At 40.8% G+C, this 18,956-nt stretch overlaps 1 protein-coding gene across 2 annotated transcripts in view; it reads right to left on the bottom strand.

Moving 5' to 3' along the window:
* The window catches only part of WNT5B (Wnt family member 5B), a 132,363-nt gene that overhangs the window by 97,480 nt on the left and 15,927 nt on the right, over positions 1 to 18,956 (bottom strand). The window lies entirely within an intron of this gene.

The following is an 18,956-nucleotide window of genomic DNA, read 5'->3' on the forward strand; positions in this document are numbered from 1 at the left end:
TTGCACTCAACTGCTAACCAAAAAGGCTGGCGCTTGGAACCCTTCCAGGGGCTTCATGGGAGAAAGACCTGGCGATGTGCTCCCACCCATAAAGACTATAGCCTAGAAAACTATGTAGGTAGTTCTACTCTGTCACATGGGGTTGCTATGAGTCAAAATTGACTCTATGGCAACTAACTACAACAACAAAGGATTACTGTTGGAATAAGTGAAATGAGATGATGTTTGTAAATCACCGACCACAGTGCCTGGTACATAGCAGATGCTTCATTCATTCCAGCACTGTTCTAACCCCTGGCGACAGGAAGATAAAGACATACTCCAGCTGGTCTAGTAGCTGGGTCTAGTGGGCTACAGACCCCCCAGCACTATGAGAAGTCATGTACAAGTGCCTAAGGGAGCCCAGAGGGCTAACTGCACCCAGAAAAGGCTGAGATGGCTGAAAGCGGAGGAGACATAATAGGGTAAACTGCAAAGGAAATAGAAGCAAAAAGAAAAACTTTCAGAGGCTGCCGGTTACAGGCTTGACAACTGATTTTCTCAGTTATTGGGTTAACCAGCTAATTGGTTAACGTGGCACGCAGCAAGAGCTCAATAAATATTTGCTGAGTAATTAATGGGATGTTGAGAAAAAAAAAAAAAGGATAAAGATGGATTCTTAGGGAGAATGGTGAGATGTGGGAGGAAATGTGAGTTCGTCTCAGACATGTTGAACTTCTCCAGATAGAGCTATCTAGAGGCAGCTGGAACGCAGCAGTGAACCTTGGGAGAGAAGTCTGGGCCAGAGATTAAGTTATGGGAGTCATCCATACGGAGATAACAGATTAGATGCATTCACCAAAAAAGCAGAAAAAGAGAGCTAAAGGCAGATGTGCTATAATTTAGGGTCTCAGGAAGGACAGAGAAAGAGGAGGAGGGCAAAGAGGCAAATCCTGTGTCACAGGATGACATGTTTCAAGTTATTTTCTTTCCGTAGAACAATGGCTCTTTTTTTTTTTTTTTTTTAACGTAAGTCCATGACAAGTCTCGAATGGTTTTAAAAGGAGCAAATTTTGAATTTCTTAAATTCAAGAAAATGTACTGGGGGAAAAAGTGTTAGTATTAATTCTGCATGTTTCGACTGAAGAGCTCAAAGTGCGCTTACTTGGGCAAATAATCTAGCAGTGAGTACCATGTTCCCCGTGTCACAGATAAGAAGGCTCAGAGAATTAAGGATTTGTGACTCAGTTTTATCCAGGAAATAAAGTTCCAGGGAAGAGCTGGGTTCCGATTCTTGGGTGAATATTCAAATCCAAGCACACCACTGATTCATTCATTCAACACATTGAGCACCTGGCACTGTGCAAGGAGCTGAAGATAAAAAGATGAATAAAATTATCAAGGAGCTTACACAGTAGTTAAAAACTATGTTAAAGGCCTTAACTAGATAAACTTGAAAAAAATAAATAATATTTGCGAATCTACCAGGTAATCATATAAATCGAAGGTCTTTTTCCATGAGTCCCTATCAGAATATAAGGCTGATTGTTCAGTTCAGGGAGTGACTATGTTCTTATGCTCCTAGACACATAAATGTAAGTTGAAAGAAAAAGATCCAGAGCTCTCTATTGCCCAATTTGATGGTTTGCAGCATCCATGGATCAAAAAACACACCAAGGCCTTTTCAACTGTGACTTTTCATATAAAAGGCTTTTTACCCTTCCTCATTAGGGAATGAATGAAGTTGATCCAATGTTCTAGGCATTCAGAAACTACTGCTTACTCATCAGAGAGAGATAAGGACTCTCCCCAACTGGTTCCCTCCCTCCCACTTCCACAGAAAAGAAACTTCTACAATATTCAGCTCAGAAAGAGGCCAACACAGTCTGCAACCAGGGACACTGTAATTTAATTTAAATGGCATGTTACCACTGACATTAACTATTAATGTTTTTCTTAATAGCTGGCATTCTAAATTTCCTTTTAATAATCAGAAAAGGTATGGAGAAGTTAACTGCCTCTTTTTCAAAAAGTCGATTTCGAATTCAAGAAGAGAAACCACAGATCAAAGCTGCCATTCCAATCCCACCCAGTGCCATCGATTCAATTCCGATACATACTGCCTATTTTAAGGTTTTTATCATATTGGCATCTTTAAGAGCAACTTTCAGGTTTCACTTTATTACATGTTCATTTGCAGAAACTGTAGAAAATGTGAATAAGCAATGAAAAGATAAAGCACTTTAAACTCTATCACCCAGAGAGAACAATGACTAGCACTTGGGCATAGCATTTTAGCGGCAAAACGTCCCATGTTCATGTTTCAATATCTTGTAAGGGAATTTACCATTCTCCTCAGCTTACAGATGGCAAACTGTGATCTAGAAAGGGCAGGTGGTTTTCCCAGCATCTCACAGTCTGTCAGGGGCGAAGTCAGAATTAAAATTGAATTCTACTCAGCCAGCTGAGCCTTTCTGCCACTCCAGGAACTCTCTGGACGATTAGAGTCATCGCCTACCACAGCCAGGGCCCCTGGCTAAAAATACAACCTCCACTGAGATGGTTTCACTTATTTAAATGTTTGAGAGCCAGCCAGACCCTGGCCTGGGCACTGAGCAAACATCTGGGTGAGGTATTGGCCAGAAAACCACCCGGCAGCTGGAGGCCATATGGGCATGGAACCCCTGGGGCCTGCAATGCCCCTCCCTCCACCTCCCTGCACTTCTCCTCCTTCAAACCCTTCCACCCCCTCTTCTGCCAAGACCACTGCTCTCCTCTCTCCTACGCTCCTCTGCCCTACCTCACTTCCCCCGCTCTGCCCGGGATCATAATTTCGTCTGCCTTCTTTGTTCCTTTTTCCCCTGTCATGTCTCCATCGTCTGCCTTCCCCACTCTGCTCTCCACCTGGAAGAGTTTTTCCCTTTCTTGCTTGTCAGTCTGATGGTTTCCTCCAAGTCCTACCTCAAAAGCCATTTGTATCACAAAGGTTTCCACTGGATTCCCCAAGCTGGTGGCATTCCTTAAGGTTCCCCTAACCATTTAGCCTCACCAAAGAGGGCTCATTCCTTTAACCATATTCACCAAGGACCAGCTCTGGGCCAAGCACTGTTCCGGTGCCACAGACTCAGTAATGAGAGGAAAACAGCTTCTGCCTGCAAGGGCCCAAGTCTGGTGAAGGGAACGGACTAACACCAAGTACTTAAAGGGGTATGCTAGGTTTTAGATCAGAATGACTGCATATAGATGTCTTCAGGCGCTTTAAGGAGAAAGCAACTCTGGGGAGGCGGGGTGTCAGGGAGGCAGGAAGAGAGGGTGGCTCTGAGGGAACCTTGCAGTAACTGTGGTTATCTAACCCGCGTAGGTGCAGAGGACATTCCAAACAGCAGAAGAGCAAGTGGAAAGGCCCGCAGCACGACTATCTGGGCTTCACGCTCAGGAAAACGGCAAGGGGCTCTGCAAGGCTGCGATGCGAGGCCCATCCCATCCCGGGGAGAGGTCAGAAATGGAGCCGGATCAGGAAAGGATTTCAACTCCATACCAAGAAGTGAGAGTCCAGCTTCCTCTTGGGGCCACAGAATGCCGCTCAGATTTCCCTTGCAGAAGGGGCTTAAATTGGCTATGATCTCACTGGATTCTGGACCTAATTCTTATTTTCAGCTGGGAAAGTTCAGAGCTGTTTCTCCTCGGCATCTGTTCACAGCAGAGCCAAAACCCGCACTGAATGCATTGTTAAAGGGACATAAATGTCACAGGGAACGGTATTGTCACAATGGCTCCTCTTAAAGCCACGATGCAGTCACTGGAGTCTATTTAAGACAAATAACCTTTCTAGTGATGTCAGACTCTTGATAGTTTTGCGTTTGCTCATCTGCAAAATACAGCAGGAAACTGGATCAGTGCCTTCCTCTGAAAAAAGAGGGTTCCATAGTCAAATAAGTATGGGAAACACTCCCCCTCCTGAGGGACTCACATTGTACACTAACACATTTAAGTCCTGTGGTTTAGAAAAAAAAGTGTTTAATTTGACTTAAACCAGCGCTCAGCACCTATTTAATCATACAACACTCCCCCCCTCCTTTTTTTTCACCAAATATCTATTAAACTCTAGAAAGGAACACATGTTGGAAAGTGCTGGATTAGATAATTTCCAACTCTCCTTTCAGCCATTAAAATCCATTGCTGTATGGAGCGAGAATAAGCCATTGGGATGGAACTGGAGTAATCAAAATGCATTTGGGTTTTATACATACGAACATGGACTCTGAGAAGATAATGAACCTGGAAATGGGGCATGACTTTATGAAAGGGTATGACGAAAATGATGAAGGGCAAAACAAGAAGCCCAGAGGACCAGAAGTGGATAGAGAAATAATACAGAAAAAAAAAAAAAGTTCTGAGAGGAAGCTAAATTGGTTGAAAGGTAAAGTCAGTAAAACTCTGATCAGAATAAAAAAAAAAATCTAATAAGTTAGGAAATCAGTTAACTCTTTTGCAAAATGTGAGAGAGTTTCACAGAAATTCCTTGGGCATAAAGAAAGGCTGAGCTAGGAATCGGGAACCTCAGTGACCAAGGGAATGGTGAGAAGGAGCCTTGGTTGTAGACTAAGTAAAAGGTGGGACCAGCATGAAAGCCTACCGTGACCACAGGACCTAAGGAGGAGGAAATCAGATAACCTTAGGGTGAAAAGGAAGAAAGTAAAAAGGGCTAATGAATATCTTAAACTGAGATAAACTGAGTCAACAGCAAGGAGTTGGCTATCTGAAATCTACCCACTTGGTATGAATAGTTACAGGTTAACCCCTTCACCAGTGCTCTCACTCCTGGCCCCTTTTGAGGCCTCTGGGACCACACTCCCCTCCCCATGCATCTTCTGCCCCTTTGCAGCCCACTTCTGAGTTTTCCTTTGACTCCCTACCCTCCTCAAGTTACTACCCAATTTCTGTCCTTCTCTTCACGGCCAAGCTCCCTGAAGTGCCCTATTTCCAACTTCCCGGATAGACTGTTGTTGTCAGGTGCCTTCCAGTTGATTTCAACTCAGCAGCAATGTGACAGAGTAGAACTGCCCCATAGGGTTTTCTAGGCTGTAATATTTACGGGATTGGATCACCAGGTCTTCCTCTTATGGAGCTACTGGATGGGTTCAAACTCCCAACGTTGTGGTTAGCAGCCGAATGTTTACCTGTTGCGCCACCAGGGCTCCTTTCCTGGATAGATCAGCCACCTCACATGTAACGTGTCCAAAAATGAACCCATCCACTTCCCCTTCAATTCAGCCCCTAAGTTAGTTATTTACATTAGTGCTATGACCCTGTTCCAGTCAGTCAGGTTAAAATCACAGCCACCTCCCCATGCCTACTTAGGTGACACGTCTTATAAAACCTACCTCTGTGATATCTCTGGTTGCACGGTGGTGCTAACCAAAAATTCATCTGCATGGGAAAAAGATGTGGCAGTCTGCTTCTGTAAAGATTAAAAACAAAAAAAAATTGCCGTTGAGTCGAATTGGACTCAGAGTGACCCTACGGACAGAGTAGAACTGCCCCAAGGAGCAGGTGGTGGATTCAAACTGCCAACCTTTTGGTTAGCAGCAGAGCTCTTTACTACTCTGCCACCAGGGCTCCATCCATAAAGATTACAACCTTGGAAACTCTATGGGACAGTTTCACCCTGTCCTGTAAGGTCGCTATGAGTTGGTATCAACTTGAAGTAATGGGTTTGGTTATTTTATGATATCTCTTACATTTCTGCCACTGCACCACTGTAATTTATACCTGGCCTTCCATCACAGTGGTCTTCTATCTGTTTTTCAGACTCTAATCCCAGGAGGGAAATCTTCATTCACATGCGACACTCCCGCTTACCTTACCCAGACATCAACTGGAAGTCATAGGTAATTGATTACAGTACTCTTTCCTGCTGAACCAGGACTCAGCTCACAATCCTTCTCAAGACAGTATACAATTCCATGAAGCTGCCATCAGTCAACTAACGTTGACACTCAAGATGACACTCAAGCACACATTTCAGCACAGTGTAACAACTCTGAAGTGTGAGTGCAAATTATACTGCTGTCAGCCAAACAGCAGTCATGACATAATTGTTATTGCCTCTGAATGACAGAACTTGGTCACAATTGTTCAGACTGTTGTCACTTCAGGTGAATAACGTACACTGTTCATACTACACATGCCAAATTTAATTGCCCTTTAAAATGTCTTCAAAAATAGGACATCATGATTCAGCATTGAAACACAAAGTTATTGTTATACAGAAAGGCAGGGACACAGAATGACAGAGTGTAAAATTTGTATTGGTGAATCAAATGTTTGTCATCAGTGGAATGACCAAAATTCCATATTTTCTTGCAAAGTGACAACCAAAAGCTTCACTGGGCCTAAGGAAGGAAGGTATCCACAAGCAGATGAAATTGCGTTACCTCTTACTGAGCTGCGGCTTATCACAGGCCAAGCAATGCAACTGGAGGCAAGAGAAATGGACAAATCTTTGGGAACAGATGAAAGAAATTGCAAAGCAAGAGAGGCTGGCATGACTAATTCATAAGTCTCATAGGACTGTCTTAAAGGCATTGTGTCATAGGTAACTGGAAATGTTTTTTCTTTTTTTGTGATCTAGAAAACAAAAAGATAGCATAAAACCAAAGGCATCTTAAGAATCGATGAGCTCTTGGTGCATGTGGCACTTCAGTGTCTCAGTAAGTTTTACATGGAGCCCTGAGGCTAAAATACCTAATAGTCCCATTTATTAAGTAGTTAAGTCCAAACAACTTAAATATTTATGTCTCAACAGCTTAGCAGCCATTTGGAGAAATGATACACACAAATTGAAAGAATGTTCTTATTTCATTCTTAAATATCCTAGCAATAACCCTTTGAGGTAAATCTCATAAATCCCATTTTAGGGATGAGAAAGTTGAAGCTCAGAGAAGATCAGTGACTCTCCCAATGTCCCAGAGGTAATAAATGGTTCTGCCTTGTAATAGAGTGATTCGTGTAGTTTTTCTTATCCTACCAGTACAACATATGCTCCTTTCAGGCAAGGACTCCGCCTCAGTCATTTTTGTGTTCAGCAGAACCTCACACAGCACCTTGCAACAGAACAGGCACGGAATGAATACTTCTTGAATGAAATAATCTCCACCAAAAGGACCCCTCTCATTATAGCATCTTTTGTATTTTTAGTAGCTAGCTATGCTTATCCCAGCGAAGAGGATGGTGGGGAAAAAGGTACCAAAGGAAACGGGAAGAAGATGGTTGATCTCAGTAGGCTGGACAAAGGTGGCCAAGGGTTACCCAAGTGGTGACCCCTCCTCATAACGAGTAAGTCTGGGGAAGCCTTAAACTTATAAGCTTCTCCTGGACTGTTTATAGCCTTCTCAAATTATGACTCACATGTGCCCCAGTCAGTGCTGGAGTGCCAACGTGAACTCTATAGAAAGGACACAAGTCTTCAATCACCCCAGCATGCACCCCATGGTAAAACTACTTCTGTGTAGCCGCCAAGGAGTTAATCACATGTGTGCTAAAACCAACTACAATAAAGAGCAAAGTGCAGAGCCAAAGGCAGGTGTGTGGCTCCAGGGACAATACACAGCTCGCTATCACTGGTTCAGAGATGATAGCTAAAGTCTGATACCCAGCTCTCTGTAGTGGCAGTGAGGGGTCTCCGTGAAGGTAGTTGTGGTTTCCATTACAGTTATAGCCACCTATCTACCTTTACAGTAAGAGACCCTACAAGGCACTGCATTGTTATGTGTCTTCAGCTGTATTTCCAAAACCAAAAAACCAAACTCGTTGTCATCGAGTCTATTCCCGTGTGCTACAGAGCAGAACCGTTCCATAGGGTTTTGTCTGTAAGCTTTACAGAAGCAGATCACCAGGCCTTTCTTCCACAGTGTCCCTGGGTAAGTTTAAACTGCCAACCTTTAGGTTAGCAGCCAATAGCAAACTGCTCACGCCACCCAGGGGCCAGCTGTATTTCAGGATTCCCAATTTGGCTTCTGCTGTAACAACCAAACACAGTAAAAGCCCAATTTTATACTTAGCTTTTGGCATGGGTGTGAGCCACACTTCCCAGTTATCTGTCCTAAAAAGAGCTTTTATTTCACCTCTGAAGAAAGATCACCTCTGAAGAAAGTGCAGAGTATGTTGGAGGGAAAACCACTCTCCACAGGAATTCATTTAATTCACTTCACCTCATGTACCCTCCTAAATCCTCAACCTGAGGTATGTACGTATGTTTAATATAGGGTGGCTGACAGAAAATGTGTCCCCAGGGAAATGGCTAAGGAGAAACTCTGTAAGGATCAAATGGATCTACCATGCTGAAACGCTGACAAGCCCCCGCAGCTCTGAAATGAGGGCAAGTTAAGAACACAGGATTCATAGATCTCCTGAGACCACAGAAATCATCCAGTGGAAGTTCCATGCGAGACAGAAAACCTAGTAAACAGGACTGTACAGAAACAATCTGGGGGCACAGTCGATCAGTTTGGAGACCTCACGAAAGGTCAGAAGTGAGAAGTTCCCTATTCCTCCTCCTCCCAGGCCTCCTGGTTCTCTTACTGCCCATTCCGACATGGCCAACTGGGGCAACAAGGTGGCAAAAAAATCCTATGATACTTTGCATTTGTGGACGTGAGCGCAGTTTCCAAGGCACTCTCACATATATTATTTCATGTGCTGCTCACAACACCTCAGTGAAGTGGTAGGGCACACATCAGGCCCTCAAGAAACTGTTACTCATGAAAGGTAAATATTAGTCTAAGGTCAGACAGCTAGTTCTCAAATCCAGATCTTTCCAAGTCAGGGCTTGTCTACCTCATCTTTAATCAAAACACCTCAAAGCATTCTTACCACCACACAAATGGGCAAATGGCAGAGTGAAGCGATTTGCTTGAGGTCACACACACATGCAAAGCATTTTCATATTATCACCTGCTTTGGAAAATGATTCCCATAAACAGGGAACGAGGTTGCTAGTTGATGGAAAGAATGGCCTGGCATGGGGGACTTGACTCATCAGTGATGGGCATGCCATTGAAGTATGACTCTTAGAAATACTCTTCAGAATACTTAACAATAATATGTGACCAGAATTCTGTGTTGCTTCTGATTAGCTCAATTATCTGAAGAAAGGCTATGAAACACAAAACTAAATTAATTTTAATTCACATTGATCTAAAAGACATACACCATGCAAAATTTTAGGAGAAGGAGGAGTTGTCACAATGTCACTCTTTGGAAGGTTCCCATTCCAAAGAGTTTATTTTTATTTTCACAGGACTTTCATATCCCTCTAAACCTCTAAAATTGTGCAGAGACACTGTGCCATAAAGGCTCAAGTTGCTATGGAATTTAACGCTCATAAAGTTCCTGAGCTCTAACTTAGGTGCCTCATTTGATTAACCCTCCCATTTAACAAGCCAACTGTCAGGTAGAGCTTTGATACACAAGCCATCTGTCCCAAAGCAATGTCCTGAGGTGCCTGAGCTCCTAAAATCTTGAAGACATCAGCTAGTGACCACTTAGAGTATTTTCTAGTTATTATACAAGAAAACAGCTTAAATACTCTAGATAAATGAAGATTTAAATTTTGTCAAAATTATCATGGCTTGAGTAGATTTTCTAAAGATATTCAGGTCATTTCCTCTATTGAAAAGTAATGCACGATATCTCAGAGGTAATATATTAGCTACGTAACATGTTTCAAACTTTCATTAGTGGCACAAATAATACATCAGAAAGTAAGTAATCTACGACATAGGAGAAAATATTTACAAGTCATATATTTGATAAGAGACTTGTACTGTGAATGTGTAAAGAACTCTTACAACTCAGTAATAAAAAGACAAAAAAAATTTTTTAAATAGTCAGGGGATCGAAATAGACATTTCTCCAAAGAAGATATACAAGTGGCCAATAAAATGCTTAACATCATTAGCCATCCAGGAAATACAAACCAAAACACAATCAGATACCATCCCACACCCACTAAGTTGGCTATAATAATAATAATAATAGATAATAATAATAGATAATAAGAAGCATTGGCAAGAATGAAGACAAACTGAAACCCTCATACGCTGCTGGTGGAATTGTAAAATGGTTCAGCCACTTTGAAAAACAGTATGACAGTTCCTCAAAAGGTTACCATATGACCCAGTAATTCCTCTTCTAGGTATATGCCCCATACAAAAAAAAAAAAATGCCCACATAAAAACTTTATGCAAATGTTTGTTAACAACATTATTTTCATAATAACCCATTTAGAAACAGCCCGAATGTCCACCAAATGATGAAAGGATAAAACATGGGGTAGACATACAATGGATTATTCTTCAGCCATAATAAGAAATAAAGTACTGATACACAGTACAACATAAATGAATCTTGAAAACATTATGCTAAGCGAAGTCACAAAAGACCACATATTATATGGTTCTATTTATATGAAGTAGGAAACCCTGGTGGCATAGTGGATAAGTGCTACAGCTGCTAAGCAAGAGGTCAGCAGTTCAAATCCGCCAGGCACTCCTTGGAAACTCTATGGGGCAGTTCTATTCTGTCCTATAGGGTTGCTATGAGTTGGAATCGACTCGACGGCAGTGGGTTTTTGGTATTTATATGAAATGACCAGAATAGGCAAATCTATACAGAGAGTAGATTAATGGTTGCCTAGGGCTGGAGTCGTTACAAGTTGTAACGGACCTCATGGCAGTGAGTTTGGTTTTGGTTTAGGGCTGGGGGGCAAAGCGGAGAGGATTGGGGAGAAATGGGGAGTGACTGCAAATGGGTATGGAGTTTCGTTTTGAGTGGTGAAAACATTCTGAAATTGTGGTGATGGTTGCACAACTCTATTAATGTATTAAAAAATTATTAATTTATTATTTATTATTAATGTATTATAAACCATAAATTGTACACTTTATATGGGTGAACAATATGGTATGTGAGTTATATCTAAATAAAGCTACTATTTTAAAAAAAAGTAAGTAGCAGTTAACATTCTTAAAATCTAGCTGAGACATGCTTTAGGAGTAAGGACCATGTCCTAGAGTAATACCTATTCAAGTCCTAACAAGACCTAACAGAGTTGGAGCTTGACAAGAATTACCACACTTCAGAGGATGATAACCGAATCCAGAGTATCTAAAACATGTTATCCACAATGTCCAACATTCTTTAAGAAAAAAATCACTGGACAATAAACAAACAGGAAAATGTTGAGAAAAAATAGTCAAAAGAAATCAAACTCAACATGGTCAAGATGTTGAACTAAGCTGACAAAGACTAAGACAACTATTATAACTACATTCAAAGAATTAAAGGCAAGTAAGTCAAAGAATTAAATAAAAACATGTTCTTAATGTGGGATTAGGTGTCCCTGGGTGCCATAAAAGGCCACCCAACTACTAGCCGAAAGGTTGATGGCCCAGAGACACCTCGGAAGACAAGCCTGATGATCCGATTCTGAAAGGTCACAGTCTTCAAAACCCTATGGAGCAGTTCTACTCTGCACACATGGGGTTGCCATGAGTTGGAATCGACTTATCGGCAACTAACAACAACATAAACACAATGTGAGAATAAAAAGGAAAACTCAGCAGAGAAATGAAACTATAAAAAGAACCAAGTGAAAATTCAAAAACTAAAACGTATAAGTAAAATGAAAAACTCACCGCATAAAAGTAACAACAAATTGGTCATGGTAGGAAAAAAAAAAAAAAAAGCCAGTGAACGTTAAGACACATCAATAGAAATCACCTAATCTGAAGAACAGAGAGAAAAGGGATTAAAGAAAACTGAACAAAGTTTTAGGGACCTGGGGGACCGTATCAATCAGTCTAGCATAAGTGTAACTGAATTACCAGGATATGAGGATGAGCATAGTTGCAGAAAAAATATCTGAAGAAATAATGGCTAAAAACGTCCCAAATTTGATGAAAAACACTAATTTACAGATCTAAAAGTTTCACCAAACTCCAAGAATGATAAACATAAACAGAACCACACTGGACACATCATAATGAAACTGAAAGAGAAAGTCTTGAAAGTTGTACAAGTTGTACTTCTTATGTACGGAGAAACAAAAAGCTTTAAAAAGCCAACTTATCAAAAACAACAGAGGACAGAACATTTTTAAAGTGCTGAAAGAAAGAAAACCAGAATTCTACATCTAGTAACAATATCCTTCAAAAACAAGGATGAAATAAAAACATTTTCAGATAAATGAAAGCTGCAAGAATTCGTTATTAGCAGACCTGCACTACAAGAAATGCTAGAGAATGTCCTTTGGGATGGAAGCTTGAATCTACAGAATGAAAAACACCTGAAATGGTAAATAAATGTGTAAATATAAAGGACAGTTTTCTTTCTTTCCATAATTTACTCAAAAGACACTGACTGTTTAAAGCAAAAATACTAAACTATAAAGTGGAGTTTGTAATACACGTGGAAGTAAAAGCTATAACAATACACTAAGGGGGGCGGGGCAGGTAAATAGAATTGTGCTGTAGTGCAAAGGTTAAGAGCTACCGCTGCTAACCAAAAGGTTGGGAGTTTGAATCCACCAACTGCTCCTTGGAAATCTTATGGGGCAGTTCTACTCTGTCCTATAGGGTTGCTATGAGCCTGAATCAACTTGATGGCAATGGGTTCAGTGGGTTCATTGTCAGTTTATTACATTTGTGAAGTGTGGAGCATGAAGAGGTACATTGTTGATTCTAAATAGACCCCGAAGAGTTAGCTCTAGAGCAACCACTAAAAAGAAAAAAAGATGGAGAGGGATGAATGGAAAACAAATAGCAAGTGGTAGACTTAAACCAAATCATATAAAAAATTATATTAAATAATCAAAAGTTAATATCACCAGTAATAAGACATAACGACACCATGTACCTACCCCCTGATATGACACACTGAAAAGGGTACAACATCATGCGTATGGTATTCCTGCCATAAATGCATAACCACAATCTAATCACGAGAATACATCGGACAAGTCCAAACTGAGGGACATTCTACAGATGTACTCTTCAAAAGTATCAAGGTCATGAAAAAGTATAAACATTGAGGAACTGTCACAGATTGGAAGAAATGAGGGATACATGACAACGGGGTGGATCTGGGGCCAGAAAAAAGACAATGGTAGAAAAATTGGTGAAATTCAAATAAGATCTGTGAATTACTTAGTAATATTGTAATAACATTCATTTCTTATTATTGATAATTATACTATGGTTATGTAAAATGTTAACATTAGGGAAAGCTATGCAGAAGGTATATAGGATTTCTGTATTTTTGTGACATTTCTGTAAGTGTGATATTATCCAGAATAAAAAGTTAAAAGATGGCATTAAATATAAATAGATTAAACATTCCAATTAAAAGGCAGGGATTGCCATATTAACCAAGAACTACAATAACCCATGTTCTATCAAAAGTGAAGAGATAAATTTTGGCGTATTCATTCAACGGTATGTTACCCAGCAATAAAAAGGAATGAGCCCCTGATACCTGCAACAACATGGATAAATCTACAGACATTACGCTGAGCCAAACAAACCAGACACCAAGGAGCTGAAAGAAAAAACACAAAATTCTTGTATAATTTCATTTATGTGAAATTACAGAATAGGTAAAACTAATCTAAAGTGATAGAAATCAGATCAGGGGTTGCCTCAGTCAGGGGTGGAGTGGCACGTGGAAACTGCAAAAGAAGACGAGGGAACTCTCTGAGGAAGCAGGAATGTTGTATATCTTGATTATTGGGGTGGCGGCTGCACGGGTATATATATCTGTCAGAAGTTATTGACCTGTACACTTATAATGTATATTATTTCACATAAATTATATCATATGTAAAGTCGATTAAAAAGAAAAGTAAGTAGCATCCCCACCCTTTAGCTGGGGCCATACAGAGCAGCAGGTGGAGAAAGAAATAGAAAGAGGGCAGAATATATGAAGCTTATGAGTTTTTACACTACTAAGGCTTCCCTAACTTCCAAATGCCAACAGACTGTGGAAGTGAGTTCATAATTTCTCAGAAGTCCATGTTCCCTACTGAACCAGAGACTTCAGTGGGGCACCCATCACCCTGCAACACATTTTTTGAGGGCAGGTCTTCTCAGCTTTTAAAAGTGAGATGCCATCCAAAAGCAAAGATGAGAAGGCAGGGAGGGGTAGAAAATCCAGCTGAAAGGAAACAGGGAACCCAGGCCGGAAATGTGGAGACCGCTGACACATTGAGGGGAATGCAACCAATGTCATAGAACACTTTAAGTACAAACTGTTGAATGGGAAATGAATTTGCTCTGTAAATTTTTACCTAAAGCACAATAAAAAAATTAAAAAAAAAATAAAATAAAAGTGAGATGCCACTTAAGATTATTCCTCAACACATGGAATGGTTAACAGAATCTCACTTGAAGTATTAAAAAGCTGTCTGATAGGTTTTGACCAGGATAGTCCTGATTTGGTTACAATACAACAAACTGTATGTGTCTGAAGATGCAGTGATATGGAGGTCAGATTACTGTAGAATTGACATGTTTGTGTAGCTTATTAATGCCATGCTTTAAGTATGAAAATAAATCCGGCTCTATCCCTTCTTCCCAGCCATAACCAAGCTTTGATTATGTCAGCAGAACTAGTCACTGGCAATTGCACAATAGCATTTTTTGTGGTTGTTTAGAAGCATAATTAGAGTTAACATCTACTGGGCACTTTCTATGTGCCAGGCCCTGCTAAGCGCTTACCATGCATTTTGTTTAATCCTCATGATAGTCCTTTAAGGATTTTAACAGATCAGGAAACTCAGGTCAAGAGAGTTTAGGTAACGTGCTCAAGGTCACCTCTGTGTGGTAATCACAATGCAGGGAGTTTCGGAGCCAGGACTGAACTAGCACCTGTTGGGCTGCACAACTTGATTTCTTAAGCATTGTACATAGAGATTAGACTTAATCCTTCATGATAAAGATATTTGTGTTAATGTTACAATATTTTATCTGGAATACTGTCCAGTGCCAAGGCAGTGAGACAGGGATTTATAAAATGAAAAAAAAAAAAAAAAAAAAATCCCCAGACTCTAGTTATAGGATGTAAATTCTTTCTGATCCTCAGGGATACTATTTCACCTTACCAGACAAACTTCTACAAAGTTTTCAAAAACTGTCCTAGACATAGACAAACAAGAAGACAAGTCCCATTTATGAATCATGGCTGAGTAACCTGGGGCTGCGTTTTGCCAGTGGATTTAAAGAAATCTCTGGGTCGCATTTCCACTCTGCATACCCTACAGGTTGGAATAATGCCATATATTTGTCATAAGCCACTATCATACACTCCATTTTATTTAATCCTAACAACTCTATGAAATAGTCAAGGGAGGAACTACATTGTGAACCCACTTGCAAATGAGGAAACAGAGACTTGTAGCAGTTAATTCATTTGCCCAAGATCTCTGTTAACACTGGGGCAGAAATCCTAGACTTCTGAATCCCAGGTGGCTGGAGAAAGGCCAGGCACACTCAAGCATTGAGGGTCCAGGGTCCACGGGACTTCTGGTCTCTGCCTAGAGTTTTCTATCTCTTAGCCAATGGCTGTTCAACATGAACGTAACACTCTTAAATACTGTCTGGCTAAACAAGGGAAAGCACATTTCCAAGGGAACATACTAAGGCAGGCACCATGAAACAACAAGACATCAACTAAGTAAATAGTGATCAATGATATTACCTTATTTCACCAAATCTAAGATACCACCAATTGTAAAATGCACCATTATTTTGTAACACTAAGAAAGAAAAATGCTCCCAATTAAATTAAGATACAATATTGATTTTAAAATACATTTTGATCTCAAATATGTTAAAATGTGTCTTAAAACCAAAAAACCAAACCCGTTGCCATCGAGTCGATTCCGACTCACAGCGACCCTATATGCAGAGTAGAACTGCCCCATAGAGTTTCCAAGGAGCGCCTGGTGGATTTGAACTGCTGACCTTTTGATTCGCAGCCGTAGCTCTTAACCACTATGCCATCAGGTTTCCAAAATGTGTCCTTAGTATTGACAAAATATGGTAATTCAAGACCATCCTTCTCAAAGTGGGGATTACAACCTCCTTGGATGTCATTGACTTTATCAATGTAATTGATTTATATTTAATGGTAAGGAAGGTGGCATCTGAGCTGTACCTTGAAGAACTGGTAATATGGACCAGAGGAGAAGGAAGGGGGGTGGGATTCCCAGAGGAGCAAATGGCATGAGCAAACCTGAGGAGGCAGGAATCCTAGCTTGGCTGCAATACAGGGAAGTGGTGGGAAAGAAGTCTAGAAAACTAGGTTAGCCTTTGAAAAGTACTGAATACCACAGTAAATTTATAATTTATCAATATTTTTTAGTAGAAATGTTGCTAGGTGATGGGACTGTCAGTAGGGAAAGAGGAACAAAGATGAGTAACGCATCACTTCTGCGGTCCATGAACCCACCTCTCAGACTAGGATCCTTACAGGAAAATTCCAAAATTTCAGCTCTTTGGTAAAAGTAGCCATCCTATAAATAAATTTTTAAATCTCTTCTGTTGCCTCAGCTGTCAAGCCAAACCAAATTATGAAGCACTCAATTCCTCTGGACCAGATTCTGAGCAGGTATTTGGAGCACCTAAGTGACAATTTCTTGATACCCTTTTTTCAATGAAGAGGTAAAGAAGGGAACTAACATTTACTGAGTACATACTATGTGTCAGGCATTACCCTAACTCATAAATTATCACATTTAATCCTCATATTAATCTTATGAGTTGGGCATTATTATCCCTGTTTAATGGATGAAGAAACTAGAGCTCCAAAAAGCTAAATAACTGGGTAAGGTCAATCAGGTTGAGCATGACTGAATCAGGATTCAAACCCAAGTCCACTAAACACTAAAGACCAGGTGCTTTCTACTGCACCATGGTAGGAAACAAGAAAGCATGGAAGGCAAAGACTTTTAAAAGCTTGAAAATCGCTGGTAGGCTAAACTGAAGTCTGAATGGCGATATGCTATTTAAACTACAACGCAGTAAGTAACAAAACCTCTTCAGCTACAGGACACCTTCCTCAATTTATTTAATCAATAGGATGGCTATTAACTTCTCTGAGGTGATTTAGGTATAGTCCGAGATGTATGTGGGGAAGTAGCTGTGCGGATTCTCCTGTTATTGTTGTTGTTGTGTGCTGTCGAGTTGATTCCAATTCATAGTGACGCCACAGGACAGAGTAGAAATGCCCTGTAGGGTTTCCTAGACTATAATCTTTACAGGAGAAGATCTTCAGGTCTGTTCTCCCAAATAGCAGCTGGTGGGTTTAAACTGTCATCCTTTCAGTTAGCAACCGAGTGCTTAACCACTGTGCTACCAGGGCTCCTTGAGCATTTTCCTAAGATCCCTCAATCTACCTGAGGAAACAGCTTAATGATGGATTCACCAAGTGGTCACTGACAATTTACCATATGGTGCTAGGGCCTATAGGCATTCAAAGATGGAGGCTAGGCAGTTCTTCTCTCAAAGAACATGAACCTAGTGATGAAGGTAAGACACAAACACAAATAACTACAATAAAGGACAAGGTGCAAAAAGTGTCATAGTGACTAACAACCCAGACTGGGACTCTAGTTCTAGTTCAGAGGGGACTCAATTGTAACAGCCCCTTATGGGAGTCTGCTCTCAGTCACAAAAAGATCACTTTCAACAGGGATGATCATGGAGATAGTCTGAGCTGCACCTTGAAGAATATAGGTAGTATGAAAAGGAGAAGAAGGGATTCCCACAGGAGCAAATGTATGGGCAAGAATAAGCAGGCAGGAATTCTAATTTGGCTGCAATATAGGGAAGTGATTGGATAGAAGTCTAGAAGAGTAGCTTAGGGTAAGATTTTGAAGGGTACTGAATACCTGAGTCTATTCAGTAGAGAAATGAGGAGTCACTAAAAAAATCTGAACTGAAGAGGGACCTAAAGCAGTGGCATGATTCATCTGGGAACAGGGTGAGAGATGCCCTGGTGGGGAGGGGCAGGGACAAACAGCTGCTGCCATAACTGATGTCGGATACCAAAGGGCCTGCACTCAAGCATTAAAAAAAAGTATGGAAATAAGATGCAAAATGGATTAACTCCAAAAGACTGAGGGAGAACTAAAAGGGAAGCAAGGATAGCTGGGATTCAATGATAGGATTCTCACCTTCCATGCAACAGATGATCTCCTTCTAAGAAACCAGCTAATGAAAATTCTGTGGATTACAACAGTCAGATCCCATTGTGCATGGGGTCGCCATGAGTCAGGGGCCAACTTAACAGCAGCTAACAACAACAACGATGAAATAAGGAGAGATAGGAAAAAAATTGAGATACTTTAGAAGGGTGGTTCTCAACCAGGGGTGGTTTTGCACCCCCCCCCCGCCCCAGACTTTTAGCAATATCTAGAGACATCTTTGTCTTCACTGGGACAGAGGTGCTATTGGCATGTAGGGGATAGAGACCAGGGATGCTGATCAACATCCTACAATGCACAAAACAGCCTCCTTCAACGCATTCTCACCAGCTTCCCATCCCTGTGATAGTGAGGGGGAAGGGAAGTAGGATGAAGAGTGACAGAGCAGAGGAAGGGCCACCTGTTCTACTGTTAAAGACTCTCCCATGTTGACATGTGAGACTCCTGCCATTCATTTATAAATTATAAATTCCTTCAGCAAATAGTTACTGAAGACCCACTATGTGTCAGCCGTTCTTTTTTTTTTAATAATTTTTATTGTGCTTTAAGTGAAAGTTTACAAATCAAGTCAGTCTCTCACACAAAAACCCATATACACCTTGCTACATACTCTCAATTGTTCTCCCCCTAACGAGACAGGCCACTCTCTCCCTCCACTCTGTCTTTTCCTGTCCATTCTGCCTGCTTCTAAGCCCCTCTACCCTCTCATCTC

The sequence above is a fragment of the Elephas maximus genome, chromosome 4 (assembly GCF_024166365.1).
Source record: "Elephas maximus indicus isolate mEleMax1 chromosome 4, mEleMax1 primary haplotype, whole genome shotgun sequence".
Taxonomy (NCBI): Eukaryota; Metazoa; Chordata; class Mammalia; order Proboscidea; family Elephantidae; genus Elephas; species Elephas maximus.